The sequence below is a fragment of the Octopus sinensis genome, linkage group LG25 (assembly GCF_006345805.1).
Source record: "Octopus sinensis linkage group LG25, ASM634580v1, whole genome shotgun sequence".
NCBI classification, from domain to species: Eukaryota; Metazoa; Mollusca; class Cephalopoda; order Octopoda; family Octopodidae; genus Octopus; species Octopus sinensis.
In genome coordinates this window covers 3,155,418-3,175,249 of record NC_043021.1, presented here as the reverse complement: position 1 = coordinate 3,175,249, position 19,832 = coordinate 3,155,418, and the positions used below count along the sequence as shown (strand labels likewise).

The 19,832-nt window shown below is 35.0% G+C and overlaps 1 protein-coding gene across 13 annotated transcripts in view; it reads right to left on the bottom strand.

Moving 5' to 3' along the window:
* LOC115224242 (serine-rich adhesin for platelets) overlaps positions 1-19,832 on the bottom strand; it is a 186,338-nt gene that overhangs the window by 22,725 nt on the left and 143,781 nt on the right. The window lies entirely within an intron of this gene.

Sequence of the window (19,832 nt, the reverse complement as noted above, 5' to 3'; positions counted from 1 at the left end):
TGAACAACTCTGACAAGAGCCTCATTGAGTCAATGAATATAAACTAGAATTTTGTTCTTTATCAAGCAATTTTCTTGCAGCTGTCTCACCAGAAGTGTACCTCAAACAACTCCCCCTGCATTATGGTAGAAGCAATGTTTTAGTGGTTTTCAACAACAGGTCATAGGTCTATGTCCATACAGTACTTCTGTATGTCTTAGCTCATCTATCTGTTGAGGACAGAGACACCATCTGTGAATTGTTTATGATAGACTTCTGTACAGATGCAGCAGCATAATACCCATTTCTTTACTACCCACAAGGGGCTAAACACAGAGAGGACAAACAAACGGATTAAGTCGATTATATCGACCCCAGTGTGTAACTGGTACTTACTTAATCGACCCTAAAAGGATGAAAGGCAAAGTCGACCTCGGCGGAATTTGAACTCAGAACGTAACGGCAGACGAAATACTGCTAAGCATTTCGCCCGGCGTGCTAACAATTCTGCCAGCTCGCCACCTTGTATAATACTCGCATCAGCATAATACCATCTGCTTAGTACCACAGTAGTAGAGATAAGTACTGGGATCTTGATAATAGTATTTATGGACTAAATATAACATTAGTCCTTCTGATAGCAACGTGTTTGGTTCTGATACAAAACTGCTCACATTTAAACTGCCCATCATAATTTTATGTAAAAACCTTTTTATGCATTAAACTCCAACTTTTGTTGCATGGACCCCTAAAAATCTTATATGGCCCCTAAGGGGCTACATGGATCCTGGTTGAGAACCACTGAATTAGACAGTATTGACTGTTTTCTACTTACAAACTACTCTTACTGACAAACCAAAAAGAACTCAATATCTAGGGCAGAGTAAACTTTTTGCATATATCATCTCAGGCTGCTTCATATTTCATTATTAAGAAATTTCATGCCTGGAGGTAATCCACAGACATAGATAGCTGTGTGGAGAGCACCAATACTTTTGAATACAGTAGGGGTGGCTCATCACATTGGGTTCTTTAACCCTTTCGTTACCAACCCGGCTGAAACCGGCTCTGGAGTACAAATGTCTTGCTTTCATAAATTTTGAATTAAAATCTTCCACCAAACCTTAGTCACAATTTATGTTCCTAACACTAGCTGTAGTTATTTAGTAAGTTATTTTACTAAATTCTTTGTTATACTTAAAATAATTGAAAGAAACACAGAGCATCTCAACAGAAATACGGTAACGAAAGGGTTAACCCTTTAGCATTTAAACCAGCCAAAACTGACCCTAATATTCTATGTATTTTATGCTAAAACTGACCAGATCCAACCTCTCACACCTCCCCTACAATGTCATTCTAAAAATATACAAACACATCAGCAATATCTTGAAGCTACAAGGTAATGCATAAATAATTCAAAACAATGTGAATAATAAGCATTATATTTGACAAAGAAATCTCAATGCTAAATGTTTAAAATTATTTGCTTCAATTTTCAATTATAGTTTGCTAAATTCCCCAACTATCAAAGATATATTTATTAATTCTGCTACTTATCTAAATAGTAGCATCAATGTGTGCCCCGTGGTCATTTAATAAGTCAGAAAGGCCCATTTTTTTTAAAGCTATCTATGCTTATCTTGCACACATAACAAGGTTACTTTATGTTGCTATGGTGGATTCACCAGAAACATTTTTGAGCAAACACTTTATCCTTACCATATAATAATTATCGTGCTCAAATGTGCCTGACAGAATTTGGTGAGGTGGATTTTTATGTAACTGGTTGCCTCTTCTGTTGTCAACCCTTACCTGCTTCCAAGTGAAATATTTCCAATTGACCAGACAGGTTTCCACAAAAGATTGGAATGGTGACACAAGCTTACAACTATTATGCAAAGACATGTATATATATATATATGAAAGGCTTCTTTCAGTTTCTGTCTACCAAATCCACTCACAAGGCTTTGGTCAGCCTGGTGCTATAGAAGAAGACATGTCCAAAGTGCCACGTAGTGGGACTGAACTTGAAACTATGTGGTTGGGAAGCAAACCTCTTACCACACAGTCATTTTGTGTGTAATGTGAAACATTTGTGTGCAGAAGTTCAAAGTCCAAGTGTTGAATGACTGACTGAAATACCTTGTACTGAAATAAGGTGCATTTCTGAACTTCACTGGACAGCTACTTAGCTGCAAAATAACTCCTTCAACCTCCCACAGGCAAGCAGTTAAGGAAACTCACAGGTTGAAAATATCACCAAAATTATAGATCAATGTCTTTATATCAGTGGTTTTCAACCAGGGTTCCGCGGAACCTTAGGGTTCTGCCAGTACAGTCCAGGGATTCCCACAAGAAGTTACAAAACTGCTAAAATAGGCAGTAATTTTTAATTCTCCCGTGCAGATATGTGTGCATAAGACTATTAAATTATTGCACAGGGGTTCCTCGAGCCAGTGGAATGTTTCCTTGGGGTTCCGCTCCTGCAAAAAGGTTGAAAAGCACTGCTTTATATGATCGAGTTAAACAGGATTGTCACAGTTTTCATAAATAAGAGTGGTTGCAATAGATGTTTCTGCAATTCTATAGTCTTCCAATCTAAAAGACATTGCAGGAACTAGAGTTAATCACAACTAATCATTTGGATTCATAAGCATGCTTGTGTAGTTCAGACATTTGCTATATCTAAACTATTACAATTTCAAAGAAGTGCTTTTTTTCTCTTCCTAACATCACACACACTATCTTTGTATTAATTCAGTACTAGAAGTAAGAGTCTGTGTGCTTCCTAATCAATGTAGCTTCCTACTCTAAGTGGAATTCAGACACTGAAATGATTAACGATACATCTTAATATTGTACATTCTGAACAGCTCCAGTAACCAAAATAAAGTGCATACATTATCACACTGAACTGGTGGAATATTGAGTTCAGGTGTATTATTAACATTTTGAAAATTAAAAAGATGCAAGCAATGATGATCATATGAACTCAATATGGACTAAGTGCAGCCACTAATTTGTTATTGGGTTGTGCTTTTGGCTAGTCTTTGCACTGCAGATCAGCAGTTTTGTTTTTACAGCTGAATATTCTACCATTACCCATCTGTTAGTCAAAACCATTTAAACAGATATTTCCAACTGGGGTACCTATGTTTTTCCTCTACTGCAAGACACTTGTTCCTGCCCCTCTGTCATACTTTAACCTCTCCTCATTTGAAAAAAAAAAATCACCCCACTCAATACTACACCCTACTTTGTGACCACACTTGTGTTGATTCTGTGTATAAAACACCCAGCACAATCTGTGGAATGGTTGGCATTAGGAAGGGGATCCAGCCATAGAAATCTGAATGCCAAAGCGAGCATAGGAGTTATGTGCAGTCCTCCAGTTTGCCAGCTGCTATCAATCCATCCAACCCATACCAGCATAGAAAACAGATGTTAAACAATGATGCTGCAGCTTGTCTAGAGGCATGATGCAACGATTATAGCAAGGTTCCAACTTGTGCCACCAATGGAGCCCAACACCTCAAACTGAAAGCTCATTGCTCTTTACTTCTCATATTCATTGCAACATACAACAATCCACTGAACTGTTAGGAGATTGGCACCAGATTGTCTTAACCCTTTCATTACCAACCCGGCTGAAACCGGCTCTGGCTCTGAGTACAAATGTCTCGTTTTCATAAGTTTTGAATTAAAATCTTCCACCAAACCTTAGTCACAATTTATGTTCCTAACACTAACTGAATGATAACTAAGTTATTTTACTAAATTCTTTGTTATATTTAAAATTAATTGAAAGAAACATAGAGCATCTCAGAATAAATATGGTAATGAGAGCATCTCAAAATAAATACAGTAACAAAAGGGTTAAGCTACCTGAGATAACCAGCATCAGATCACCAATAAGATGAGTATCATACACCATCAATAGAACAGCAAAAACTTAAGCTAAACACTAACTCTTCTAACAATCCCCTTAGGTTATCAGATGCATTCACACATTTCCTTTTTATCACAGTTCACAGCCATCAAGGTTAAAAATCATCACCACCATCATCATCTAGATTGAAGCACAACCTTCACAGAATAGTGAATAGAAAAAATTTGGTTCTTCAAGTAAATATTTAAATATATGGTGATTAACAATAACAGGAGCACGAGGAAGATAGATATACAATGATGATTATACAGCAAGCCTGTAACAATACTAAACGGTCTTTCTTTATATTGTTTAGTTTTGTTAAACATTTATAACATACAAAATTAGTAAAATACCTCTTGAGGTGAATGAGTGTGTCGTTATTAGAAATTATATTTCAAACAAGTAAACTTGTTTATTTATATATATATATAATATATATATATATATATATATATAATATATTATATATTTATTTATTTGTAGTGTAAGTCAGTTTCTTTCAAGAGAAGAATACTAATCAAGGTATGACTCATTTACCTTAACCCTCCAGCTGTTCATTAGGTTTCAGCAGAACTAAATGTTCCCAAATCTGGATTAAGTTAAGTTTAAGGCTACAGTTCCGGAGTTAAAGACATTTTTTAAAACAAAGACACAAATTGACAAGACCAATAACAGATCCTGCTATGTAAACAACTGCTAGATAGAAGAGGGGAGATTACAGAGTGGGTAAAACTACATTAAAATAAGATTGACATTTGTTCACAATGATGATGAAATGTAGTAGTAGTAGTAGTAGTAATAGTAACATCAACAATTTCTAAATAAAAACAAAACTCAAGGAACATCATCTCACCCAAAAGCAAAAATATGCAATATGTAGGCTTGAGCAATGGGTTTTCAATAATAAATATAACAATGAAATGCATGTGGTTAAGAAGCTGGCTTCCCAACGATGTGGTCTTAAGTTCAGTTCCACTGTGTGGCACCTTGGGCAAGTGTCTTCTATTATAGCTATGGGGATGAGCAAAGCTTTGAGTAGATGTGGTATACAGACACTAAAAGAAGCCTGCTGTTGTGTGCTTGCATGTATATATGTATGAATGTGAGTGTGTGTGTACCCTTGCCTAGATGTCACCTGATGGTTGTAAATGAGCATTATTGTTTCGGAGTCTTCTGTAGAAAAAAAAAGGTCTAGCAATGGGAAAATATTACATAATTTAGAAACAAGAAGGACATCCAGATGTAGAGAATCTGCCTCAATAAACTCCATCAAACTCATGCAAGGCAAAGTGGATGAAATGATGATGAACTAAGACAATAATAATTGAATACTCTGCTTGGACATATCATTAAGTTAGGCCCAGACTCAATACTTTTGGTGGACAGTCTGGTCAACTATATTCTACCATGGCATTAGTTAGAAATTGTGCAGTGGAAGACGGAGAGGTAAACTTAGTTGGTCATCCTGTATAACATCACCACGTGGACCTTTGTTGCTTTTAAGAGAGTCCAATCTGTTGGTAACATTCAGAACAGGTCTCCAGCCTTAAGTCTTCCCCACCCAACCCCCACGATCCTGCAAAAGATCCTGAACATCGTTCTTCCCTAGACTAAGCTGTAAAGATTTCAGCTTCTATGGAAAAGAATGCATGAAGTAAAATGAGCCAGAACCCAAGTGAGGGGACACCTATATAAAGAAAGAGACTAGACCAAATATAGATTTATAATATTTTGTCTTTGTATTTGGTTTGCAAGATTCTTGACATGAACTCATGTGGTGAAACATTCTGTTGTATCCCAGGAGGATCAGTATCCAAATAAGAACCACATGTACAGGCTCTGTTTTATTTATTCATTTGTCAAAGTCCTTCATTACCGTGTAAACAGATCTGAAGTAGCAAGAGTATGTCATTGATGAGGTCATGAACGCCGTCAAAAGCACTTTCATAAACCTGATTAATTGATTGACCAAACGATTAATCAAACAGTTAATTAGTTGAATAGTTAAGCAATAGACAAATAAATAATAAAGAAGTGAAACAGAATCCGCATGTGTTTATTATTGGCATAATGACCCTCCAAGACACACTGGGAATAAATTAACAGTAACTTATTCACTGAGAGGACTACTCTTTGGTTTTGCTGAAGTCAGGATAACTTCTATAGTGTTGGCACCATGTAAAAAAAAAAACCCCTAAAAAACCTAGTACCCTCTGTAGAAACACAAGCAAAAACTGAGATACTAATTTAAGAAATAGTCTTCTGACCATCCATCCCATGCCAGCATAGAAAGTAGATGCAAAATTATAATTTTAATGGATTCAACCGAACATCAAGAGAACTTAAAAATAACTAGAAAAATCCAAATATAATGACAGCAATTCAAGTGCACTGTTTAAAAGAAAAAGACATTTACAATTTTATTTAGCCAGAAAACTTAAGAGCTTAACTTTAACTTAACCAATACACTAATATGGAGATCTTTTATACTTGGAAAAATACATGACCATATATTGCCATAGAATGAAAGATCTCTGAGTTATGAACACTCACAATATTAGGGAAATAAAGAGTAAGTTACTGTTATTTTGACCAACATTAAAACCTGAGCAACAACAATTCTTTCTGCTTATGACACAGTGCCAGCATTTTTGAAGATGAAAGACGACCGTGTCTGGTGTGCTAACAATTCTGCCACCTCACCACCACAATAGCAACAATAATAATCCTTTCTACTGTAGGGACAAGGCCTGAAATTTGGGGAGAGGGGAGTAGTTGATTATACTGACCCCCAGTGCTCAGCTGCTTCTTATTTTACTAACCCCAAGAGAATGAAAAGCAAAGTTGGCTTCGGTGGAATTTGAACTCAGAACACGAAGACAGAAGAAATGCAGTTAAGTGTTTTGACCCGAGTGCTAATGATTCTGCTGGCTCACTGCCTTAATAATTGTTTCAATTCTAAAAGGAATGGGGAGTCAATGACACTGACCCCAGTACTTAAGGCAAAGTTGATCTTGATGGTAATTGAATTCAGAACATAAGAAGCAGGAAGAAATGCTGGGAAGCCTTTTTATCTGACTTGCTAACAATCCTGCCAGTCTGCAATCTTTATAATTTGAAAGGATCTAGAGAAATCATCAACCCTAATCTCACCCCACTGCTTAGGAAATAAAATGCAAAAGATGATTACAAAACAAAGCTTGGTGATTCCTACAGTATACACATCTGCCACAAAATACCAACAACCACCAAATACAACTTATACAATTCTATCCAAATTTATGTTCAAGATAAGTTGTTAACAAATCATCCCATTTTCCCCCCTTTTAATTTGAGCTACAAACACTAACTCACTAATTAATAAAAGGCATATTCAAGTAAGAACAGTAAAGTTCTGGATAACTTAATAACCATTATCACAAGTTCTTTATGAAGAATCTGTGACTTTCTCTCAGAGTTTAACCCTTTCGTTACTGTATTTATTTTGAGATGTTCTGTGTTTCTTTCTATTATTTTAAATATAACAAAGAATTTAGTAAAATAACTTAGTTATCATTCAGCGAGTGTTAGGAACATAAATTGCGACTAAGCTTTGGTGGTATATTTTAATGCAAAACTAATGAAAACAAGACATTTGTACTACAGAGCCAGAGCCGGTTTTGGCCGGGCTGGTAACGAAAGGGTTAAGAAACTTCAATATGTTTTAGAAAAAGTGTTCAATTTTTTTTTATATCAGAACAAGTGCTGGAACAAGATTATTTTAAATTCATATAAAACTACTAAAATGGTTTTTGTTTAGACACCCAAAATTTTCTCCCCCCCCCCGGCCCATATTTGTACATTAATACATATATGTATGCTGAACACATGGATACACATAGAAGACAATTTACTTTCGCTGGCAGGCTTACAACATACACAACCATTTCAATACAATTTCTAATTTCTAATCTATATTACTTTAACTTCCACCAAGGATGCATGAAGATCAGAATCTTTTGATTACATCAGCAGCTCTTGTATTGAAAATTATAATTCACACGATGGCAGACCAATATTACGCTCTTCCTATTTCCAAATTGCACTTACCTACAGCAGCCTTCCTGACAATAACAATCTGTGAAACCATTGCCCTTAATCTCAGCTCAGATATCACAACAGTTCTCATTTCAGTGGAAAACATTCATTCCTTATCTTTCACAGAATAGATCAATATTAGATCAGTGATTCCATTAAAATCCCTGACGCAATGCTCTCAACCAATCAAACCAAGCAAGACTGCACACTATTTCTATGGTTAATGCTTTATCTAAGAAACTACATTCTCTATTGAAAACCTGGTGCTATTTCCACGTCTTGCAACTTCTTCAGTTTTGAAAGGAGACGTTAGATACCTACGTTATTTATCAACATATAAACTGAAGCTCAAGTCAATTTTTTTTTTTTTTTTGGTCCCCTTTTTTTTCTATACAGGGTATATTTCACAATTTTATAATAATATCAGTAATCTATAAAAAGAATCTTATAATCTAAGACAGGGTTTTCAACCACGAAATTCTGTGACACCCTGTATTTTTGTTGATAGTTAAATTGGAGTGGTGGAGTAAAATTTTAAGTACAACTCACAGGACAACCAAGTGGTTGTTAAGGTTAGGTGTGTGCAGTGTGAAAGACTACTGTTCTCTAAACAACACACACACACACAGGAGAAACAGCTTTAATTATTAATGGATTTTTACAAAACAATTTCTCTGTAGAAGCAAGTAATATTTAGAAGTTTGTATATTAATTGTATTTAGAAAGATTAGTTTAAAAAATCATGAAGGGCTACCATCCATTTATATATATAGCTTAAGATGGGTGGAGAAAGGGTCCTATACTATATTTGTATTTAGATAAAAAGACACCCAGGAAAAATTATTGAGAGAGAGAGAGAGAGAGAATCTTTACTACTAACTATACATGAGCATAACCAACAATTTCTTCACATAACCTATCTTTAGTGTTTAAAACCGGAATGTTTACAATAAATAAATTTTATTTTTATTACTGTAAATATTTTGAATTCATAAACATGTTGCTAGAGGAATAGTTAAGCATGAAGCATCTGTTAGCATTTGGAATATATTAGTGGTGTGTGTGCATGTGAGGTATATCCTACTTCCAAATAAATCAGCCACCTCCATTCCAGAGTCCACATTTCAATGTGAAGCCAGTTTTCTCTCTATTTTTGAACTCAGCCCTTCTGCACTTCCATAGTTCAAACAAAGGTTGGATCAACAAGCTGAGACCAGTCAGGTCACTTGGATAAAGAATTGCTTTCTTCTACCTTCACAGCTTTTACAAAAATGTGGAAAGGAGACGGGTGAGGGGGTGGAACCAAAAAAAAAAAACAGCCCTTTACAGACTATTATTATTATTATTTTCATATAATTAACAGTATTATAATCACCTTAATTTATTTAAGTGTAGTATCTAGGGTTTTATCGAGTGAGACTAATCACTGCAGTAGGTATGTGAGTGTAAATTAATACTTCACTCACTATGTAGCTACACTGGTGACTGAATCCATCCACCACACAAAAGAGATTGCGTGTAGAGTGAGAGAGAACAGTTCTGATATGATGTAGCTAGAAAACAAGCATGCATGCACGCATACATACACACACACACACACACACACACACACACACACACACACAAATGCTATTAATCCACCTACTAATCTGCTTTAATAACAGACAGCTTTTTTCCTTTTAAATCTACATTCAAGAACTAAGCAGTCATTCAGAAATGACCACAAAAGTTATAGCTATGTACATATTATAATAGCCATCATTATTACATCTTTATGTTTTATATACTTTGAAATTAAATTAAATAAATTAAAAACATAAAATTACATCAAGACGGCAAAAATATATTTAAAAAAAGAAGTAAATGCAAAAATATAATACAAAAAAGAAATCCACAAAAATGAAAAACAAAACCACAGACTGCTTGCTACTACTAGTTCTGGAGCAAACTAGAACAATGTTTTTAATTAGTTTACTTTCTGCTACTAAGCAACTGCAATATTATTACTATTACTACTACTACTTAGTGAAAAGTTTGTGAGCACACCTGAGGATTGTAAGACAGAATCAAAGAAGAGGAGACGTGAATGAACAGAACAAAATCAATACATTGAGGCCAATCAGTTTGGCTGCTTCTAAACAGAGCTAACGTGCACACACGCACACACACACACATTGTCAACCAAAGGTTCTTTCTAACAATTGTTGTTGTTATTATTGCATTGTTATTAAATATTTCACTGTTTTAATTCACTAACTGAAGTTAGGGGTGTCGGAAGGAAAAAACCCCATTTAGCCATAATTTAAATTCTATTTAGGGGGGCAGGCAATTTTTAAGAGAGATTTAAGTAAACATCTGGTGAATTTAATTTAACTTCAGTTGAACTCTATATAGCCAGGGGAAAAAAAAATGTATTAAAAAAAAAAAAAAGGCACTTGCCACATAGCTATCTTCACAACAGTCTTTTTAAATCACAGTTCAGCATTACCCGTGAAACAACAGTTTTGTCATTCCAAATTCTAGCCAAACAAGAACAACATTATTGAACACGTTTTCAAGATTTCTATTACATAAGAGGAATAATGTTTTCGCGAGGAATTCAAATCAATATTTATTCAATATAAATAAATGCATGACTTTTTTGCCACACACACGCACACACATTGTGTGTGTGTGTGTGTGCGTGCGTGCATTTGAATAAGATATAACCAAACAATTTAATTCATATTTGTTAAAATGGTTTGCATTTCAGGAGCTGAAATTTAAGGGTTGATCAGACTCAAATATATCCCTTTTATTTCAACATATTTTCCTGCTGAAAGCTCGATTCTATGCTACTATATTATTGAGTATGCACATAGTAGCAGAAACTGTATTGAGAGATAGAAGAAGTGAGCTTGCGTGTAAGCAGAGACTTGGTTGTTTTTGTTTACCAGCCTAGGAAGAAGAAAACTAGATTGAGTCAACGAGGTTTATTTAGATAGGGGGGAAGAAAAAAAAATTAGGACATGGTCCAGGAAATTAAAAAGTTACCTTCAAATATATCTTATTTGTTACAAAAGCAAATTTAAATTGCCAATACTAGCTAGGTCTTAGACATTTTATTTTACATTCTAATGATTTTGTTATTCACCACACACTATTAGTAGATGTAATAAAAGCAATAATAATAATTATTATTATTATTATTATTATTTCAAAATTTTGCCACAAGGGCAGCTTGAGGAGAGGTGGGGGGGTAAGTCGATTATATCAACCCCAGTGTTCAGCTGGTACTTATTTTATTGACCCCAAAAGGATGAAAGGCAAAATCGACTTCGGCAGAATTTGAACTCAGAATGTAGCAGCAAACGAAATACTGCTAAGCATTTCACCCAGTGTGCTAACGATTCTGCCAGCTCGTCACCTTAGAGGCATAATAATAATAATAATAATAATAATAATGATCCTTTCTACTATAGGCACAAGGCCTGAATTACATCAACTCCAGTGTTTCACTGGTGCTTAATATATCGACCCCGAAAGGATGAAAGGCAAAGTAAGCCATGGCAGAATTTGAACTCAGAATATAGTGACAGGTAAAATACTGCTAAGCGTTTTGTCCAGCGTGCTAACGATTCTGCCAGCTCACTGCCTTATGATAATAATAATAATAATGATAAAAATGAATAACAATAATTATAATAATAATAAAATAACAATAAATAAATGGTGATGATGATGATTGTTTCAAATTTTGACACAAGGTCAGCAATTTTGAAGAGAAGGGGCTAGTTACTTAGATCAACCATTGACCCTGAAAGGATTAAAAGGCGAAACTGACCTCGAGAAAGATGTAAAAGATCTAAGCATTGTCTGATGGACTAACAATTTTGCCAGCTCACTGCCTTTTAATAGTAATGATTTTTTCTAATTTTGGGACAAGGAAAACAAGTTTAGGGAATGAGGTGGATAGTCGATTACATCAACCCCACCCTGCAACTGGTACTTATTTTATTCACTTCAAAAGGATGTATATAGCAAAACTGACCTCTGAGGGATTTGAACTCAAAACAAGCAGAACTGGAAGAAATGCTGTTTAGCATTTTACCCAACATGCTAATGGTTCAGCCATCTCACCACATTAATAACAATGATTTTATTTGCCACCAGGGTGAAGGCTGAGGGGAACAATACAAAGTTTTGGGGCATACAATGAAATGATTTTTAAAAATAATAATAATAATAATATTAAACTATAGGCACAAGATCAGAAATTGTTTTGGATGGAGGTGGGGCTTGAGCTCAAATTGTAAAGAGCCAGGACAAATTATTGCAAAGCATTTCTGTCAATCCATGACTCATTATAATTCTTTTTACTATAGGTACAAAGCCTGAAATTTCTGGTGGTGGTGGTGGGGGATTAATTTGACCACAGGTGTTCAACGGGTACTTATTTCACTGACCTCAAAAGAGCAAAAACCAAATCGACCTTGGGCGGAAATTGAACTCAGAATGTAGTGATGGGTGAAATACTGCTAAGCATTTCGTCCAGCACGCTAAAGATTCTGCCAGCTTGCCACCTTAAATAATAATCCTTTCTACAGTAGGCACAAGGCCTGAAATTTTAGGGGAGGACGCCAGTTGATAACAATGACCCCAGTGCTCAACTGGAACTTATTTTACTGACCCCCAAAAGGATGAAAGGCCGAGTCGAACTTGGCAAAATTTGAACTCAGGTTGTAAAGATAGACAAAATGCCAAAAAACCTTTTGCCTGGCTTGTTAATGATTCTGCTAGCTTGCCGCAATAATAATAGTAATAATAATAATAATAATAATAATATAATAATAATAATAATGATCCTTTCTACTATAGGCACAAGGCCTGAATTACATCAACTCCAGTGTTTCACTGGTGCTTAATATATCGACCCCGAAAGGATGAAAGGCAAAGTCAGCCTTGGCAGAATTTGAACTCAGAATGTAGTGACAGGTAAAATACTGCTAAGCATTTTGTCCAGCGTGCTAACGATTCTGCCAGCTCACTGCCTTATGATAATAATAATAATAATGATAAAAATGAATAACAATAATTATAATAATAATAAAATAACAATAAATAAATGGTGATGATGATGATTGTTTCAAATTTTGACACAAGGTCAGCAATTTTGAAGAGAAGGGGCTAGTTACTTAGATCAACCATTGACCCTGAAAGGATTAAAAGGCGAAACTGACCTCGAGAAAGATGTAAAAGATCTAAGCATTGTCTGATGGACTAACAATTTTGCCAGCTCACTGCCTTTTAATAGTAATGATTTTTTCTAATTTTGGGACAAGGAAAACAAGTTTAGGGAATGAGGTGGATAGTCGATTACATCAACCCCACCCTGCAACTGGTACTTATTTTATTCACTTCAAAAGGATGTATATAGCAAAACTGACCTCTGAGGGATTTGAACTCAAAACAAGCAGAACTGGAAGAAATGCTGTTTAGCATTTTACCCAACATGCTAATGGTTCAGCCATCTCACCACATTAATAACAATGATTTTATTTGCCACCAGGGTGAAGGCTGAGGGGAACAATACAAAGTTTTGGGGCATACAATGAAATGATTTTTAAAAATAATAATAATAATAATAATATTAAACTATAGGCACAAGATCAGAAATTGTTTTGGATGGAGGTGGGGCTTGAGCTCAAATTGTAAAGAGCCAGGACAAATTATTGCAAAGCATTTCTGTCAATCCATGACTCATTATAATTCTTTTTACTATAGGTACAAAGCCTGAAATTTCTGGTGGTGGTGGTGGGGGATTAATTTGACCACAGGTGTTCAACGGGTACTTATTTCACTGACCTCAAAAGAGCAAAAACCAAATCGACCTTGGGCGGAAATTGAACTCAGAATGTAGTGATGGGTGAAATACTGCTAAGCATTTCGTCCAGCACGCTAAAGATTCTGCCAGCTTGCCACCTTAAATAATAATCCTTTCTACAGTAGGCACAAGGCCTGAAATTTTAGGGGAGGACGCCAGTTGATAACAATGACCCCAGTGCTCAACTGGAACTTATTTTACTGACCCCCAAAAGGATGAAAGGCCGAGTCGAACTTGGCAAAATTTGAACTCAGGTTGTAAAGATAGACAAAATGCCAAAAAACCTTTTGCCTGGCTTGTTAATGATTCTGCTAGCTTGCCGCAATAATAATAGTAATAATAATAATAATAATAATAATAATAACAACAAAAACAACAACAACAATAATAATAATGGATTCAAATTTTGGCACAAGCCCAGCAACTTTGTGAGTGGGGTGGTCATTGACCTCAGTGCTTATTTTATTGACCCCAATAGGATGAAAGGCAAAATCAACCTTGGCAGAACTTTAACTCAGAATACAGTGGATGGGTGAAATATCACTAAGCATTCTGTCCAGTGTGCTAACGATTCTGCCAGGTCACTGCCTTAATAATAATAACAACAATAACAGTAGGAATTTCTACCTTGGGCACAAAGTACAAAGGATTAATCGAATGAATTGCCTTTATGAGTTAATTTTATCAACCCTGAAAAGAACAAAAAGGCCAAATATAGGGAACAGAGCTGAAATTTATAAAGCATTTTAGGGGAGAGAATTAAAATTTGTAAAGTATTTAACTGCCCCAACATAAACGATTCACTTTCCCTGGGCACAAATTATACGATTGATAAAGAGTAGGAGGTGTGGATACGGTTGATTAAACTTGTTCTAGAATATAACTAGTATATATTTATATTTTAATGATTAGGGAGGAAGAAAAAATAGTAAAGCCAATTGTTATAGTGTTTTGAGTTCAGATCGAAGAATAAAAATAAACAGCAAAATATATTTCAGTTGGCACCCTACAAGTAATTTTTTACAATACTTATTTTTATCAATTTCAATAAGGGTAGCTGCAAGAAAAACAAAATTGAAATATTTGGTTCCTAGATTTTATATACATATACATATATATACACAGCATGGCCGCAGTCAAATGACTGAAACAAGTAAAAGAGTATATATATATACATATACATATACATACATATACATATATATACATACATATATATACATACATATACATACATATACATACATACATATACATACATATATATATATATATAGAAGAAATATCCCTTTCGTGTGTGTGTGTGTGTGTCTAAGATAATCCATCCATCTAAGCTTAATATATCAGTATACTAAACAGTGTGGTATATTAATGAGTCAATCTTGACAGTGAGAAAGAACTACAGAGTAACTAATTAGTAAAACAAGCAAGCCAAGCCAGCCAGCCAGCCAGCCAGCCAGCTATCCATCCAGCCAGCCTCTGGAGTGTAGCTAGTACATAAATTACAAAAGTGGAAGTTGGCAGAGAAAATAGCAGGGCAATACTCCTTCCCAGCTATTAGAAAGAAGACTGCTGCCAGTCTAAACTAAAACTATATGTTGTCATAAACCTACTCTGGTACTATTTCGGTTGGCTACAAGCAATATCAGCAAAATTCCACTTGATGTATTAACTAATAACTACTACTAGAACGCTGGTCTTAACTCTAGCATTCGGCTAGAAACAACAACACAGTTCTGTTACTCAACTAGAACCATTCTATATTATTATTATCATTATTATTATTATTATTATTGTGTCTTAGCAGGCCTGAGTTGCTAGAGGTGTATGTGTGTGTGTGTGTGTGTATTTCTAACAGAGCCAACTCCATATATCCAGAGCAGTGAACAGCTCTGTTATTGAATAAACAGTGAAAGACAAGCAAGTTGGCTAAAAAGAAACCAGTTTATCTCACTTCAACCTCACTTGTCATAATAATAATAATAATAATAATAAACATCATTATTTACCACTAATATAAACACTGTGTGTGTAACATGTATACACACATCTATATAGTCATAACATGTATACACACATCTATATAGTCATAACATGTATACACACATCTATATAGTCATAACACACACACATACAGTTTGCCCCATTTCAGTTGTATGAGAACAATATTTTCCCAAAATACTTGATTTTGTGCCAGATTACTACTATTATGAGAATGACCAGTCAGAGATACTGTGTGGGGTCAAAATAAGAATATACAGACCAAACTGAATAACAAAAAACAATCACACATAACGATCTTCTTTAGACATATGGCATTTTATCCATATCAGATTACTACTACTACTACTACTGAAGGTAGTGGAGCTGGCAGAACCATTAGCACGCTGGACAAAATGCTTAGCAGCATTTCATCTGTCTGTGTTCTGGGTTCAAATTCTGTCAAGGTCGGATTCCGTGTTTCATCCTTTCGGGGGGTTGATAAAATGAAAGTACCAGTCATGCACTGGGTTACGTATGTAATCGACTTCCTTCTCCCTTCAAAAACAGCTGAACCTGAGCCAAAATTTGAAACCATTACACTACTACTACCACCACCACCACCACCACCACCACTACTGCTGCTGCAAGTGGATGGGGAGTTGACACGGAGAAAATGCTTGGTGGCATTTCTTCCGGCGGAGTTCAAATCTTGTCACAGTTGATTTTGTCTTTCATTTTTCAGGGATCAATAAAATAAGTACCAGTCAAGATGGACCTTTTCCCTCAAAATTACTAGACTTGAACCAAATTTAGAAAGAGTTATTATTGTTGTTGTTATTATTACTATTATTATTATTATTACTATTATTATCATTATTATTATCACTATTATTATTATTACTACTATTATCATTATTATTATCACTATTATTATTATTACTATTATTATCATTACCATTATTATCATTACCATTATTATTATTATTATTATCATTATCATTACTATTATTATCATTATTATTATTATCATTACCATTATTATCATTACCATTATTATCATTATCATTATTATCATTATTATCATTATTATTATTACCATTATTATTATTACCGTTATTATTATTATCATTATTATTATTATTATTATTATTAGCAGTGAGCTGGCAGAATTGTTAGCATGTTGGCCAACGTGCTTACTGTCATTTCTTGTGGCTCTTTTATGTTCTGAGGTCAAATACTGATGAGGAGAATTTTATCTTTCATCCTTTTGGTGCCAATAAAAAAAACACCAGTCAAGTACTGGGATCAATGTAACCTACTTGCCTCTTCCCTTTAAAAATGCTGGCCTTGCGCCAAAATCTGAAAATTATTAAAAAAAAAAAATTGTTATTATAGCAGACTGGAGAGTTGTTAGAGTGGTGGACAAAATGATTAGCAGCATTGCTTCTAACTCACCACGATTGGAGTTCAAATACTACAGTCAACTTTGCCTGTTATCCCTTCATGGTTGATAAATCAAGGAATAGTCAAGTACTGGGGTCAATGTAATCAACTAGACCCTAACCCCAAATTTCAGGCCTTGTGTCTACAGTAGAAAGAATAATAATAATAGCAATAATCATTATTATTATCATTATTATCATCATCATCATTATTATTATTATCATTATCATCATTATTATTATCATCATCATCATTATTAACATTATTATTATCATTATCATCATTATTATTATTATCATTATCATCATTATTATTATTATCATTATCATTATTATCATTATTATTATCATTAATAATAATGATACTAATAATGATAATAATAATAATGATGATAATGATAATAATAATGTTAATAATGATGATAATGATGATAATAATGATAATAATAATATCATTATTATTATTAAGGTGGCAAGTTGGTGGAGCCATTAGCACACCAGGCAAAATGCTAAGTAGCATTTCGTCTGTCTGAGCTCAAGTTCCACCAAGGCTGACTTTGCCTTTCATCCACCCTTTCAGGGTCAATAGATTAAGTACCAGTCATGTACTGGGTCGATGTGATCGGCTTAACGCTCCCCACAAATTTCAGGCCTTGTGCCTATTGTAGAAAGAATTATTATTATCAATATTTATTAAACTTTAGAATATTCCAATAGGGAAGAAGGAGGAGGTGGAGGAGAAGAAACTTTCTTTTATTTCAAGGATTAGCATACGCACAGACAGACATACACTTCAGTATGTTAATGCAGAGAGATTCTGCAAAACCAAGGATGAACTTAAACTGGGAATGGAGGAGGTAATTGAAGTTGTTTTTGCTATTTAAACTTCAGATCAGTTCCGGTTTGAGCAGACCTGAGGCTTTCCAAATGTGAACATCCCTCCTCTCTCAGGAATTTAGAACAACATTACACACTGTGCTTTTTTTTCTTTTTTTTTCTTTTCAATTTTTATATAAAGACAGTAAGATTTTATTGAGGGGATTTAGCTGCTATTTCTAGCAGGTCAAGCAACCATGCAGAGGTAAAGTGTCAGTCTGAGGTGATCCTTTAATCTAGATATTAAATGGGCTGCTTGATATATATTGTGTGAGAGAGAGAGAGAGAGCACAAGTTGCAAGTGGTAGAAGAAGAAAAAAGATCAGATCAGATAGGCGAGATGTAGAGAGGGTGAAAAGAGACAGACAGACAGACAGAAGGGGTGATGGAGGAACTGATAACATTTAGGATGTGTATGAAACGGTGAGGAGTACACGCAGACGTGATTGCAAAGATGGAGGTACGGGTATGCATCTGTATGAACAACTCAATTTGAAGTGTGTGGTATAGCAGCAGTAAACATCAACGGTGTACCAAGGAAATTGTATCTTTAGTCATGCCAGCTAAATATGGTGTAGAGTATGATGTACTGCAATAAAAGCACTGATGTGTACACGATGTAATTATAATACAGTGGAGTGTATATAATAACAGTAGTGTGCACACACGGTGTATAATGAAAGCAGCGATGTGTAGATGAGGTATGCTAATAGTGTTGTATACACAGCATAAAGCTGCAAACATAGCAGTGTGTATATATGATATAGAATGAGGTGACTAGTGTGTATGTAGGTGCATGAGTGTTTCTATGGTGTGCAGAAGTAAGGATGGACATCTGCATGTGTGCGTGTGAATCTGTACGTGTACACGTTTGCTTGAACAAGTGTGTGTGTGTGTGTGTGTGTGCATATGTTTATATGCATTTGTGTCTGTACAATGAACTAGCCTGCATCTGCTTGCACGGGAGAAGCAGAAGAAGAAAGCTAGAAAGCTAGAACGACATTGTTACGTAGGAAAGCAGTGCAGTATTCAGTGAATGCTTGGAAAATATATAGCCTCAAGTCCTTAATTGAGTAAGCAATGCAAGATGTGCTTGCTGTCTGTGAAACCTCACACAATTACTATATGGACAGCGCTATTGATCTTGTCAGATGGTTAGACAACTTAGAGGCAGGTACCTGCTCCAGACTACTAATCTATCCGTCCGTTAAACATGCAAGGCAAAAATGTGTGATGAATGTGTCTGGCTCTCACCATGTAGCTTGAAACGTAGAACTGTGATGAAGGGAAGAAAGTTTGAGGAAGAAAGCCCACAACTAGTGACTACTGGTTCATACGTAGCATCAATATAGATTGGATAGCAGTGACTAGTTTTGTGTTTGATAACTGTTTTAGGCTAGACATCTGTATTTGTGTATGCATGTGTGTGTATATATACGTAAATAATATACACCTGTATATGTTATATATGTATATGTAATATAGTGCATGTATGCTTTTTTTAAAAAAAAATATTTACAGATATTCTTACATATGTAATTATTAAAAAAAAAATTTTGCACATTTGCAGGAGTGGCTGTGTGGTAAGTAGCTTGCTAACCAACCACATGGTTGTGGGTTCAGTCCCACTGTGTGGCATCTTGGGCAAGTGTCTTCTGCTATAGCCCCGGGCTGACCA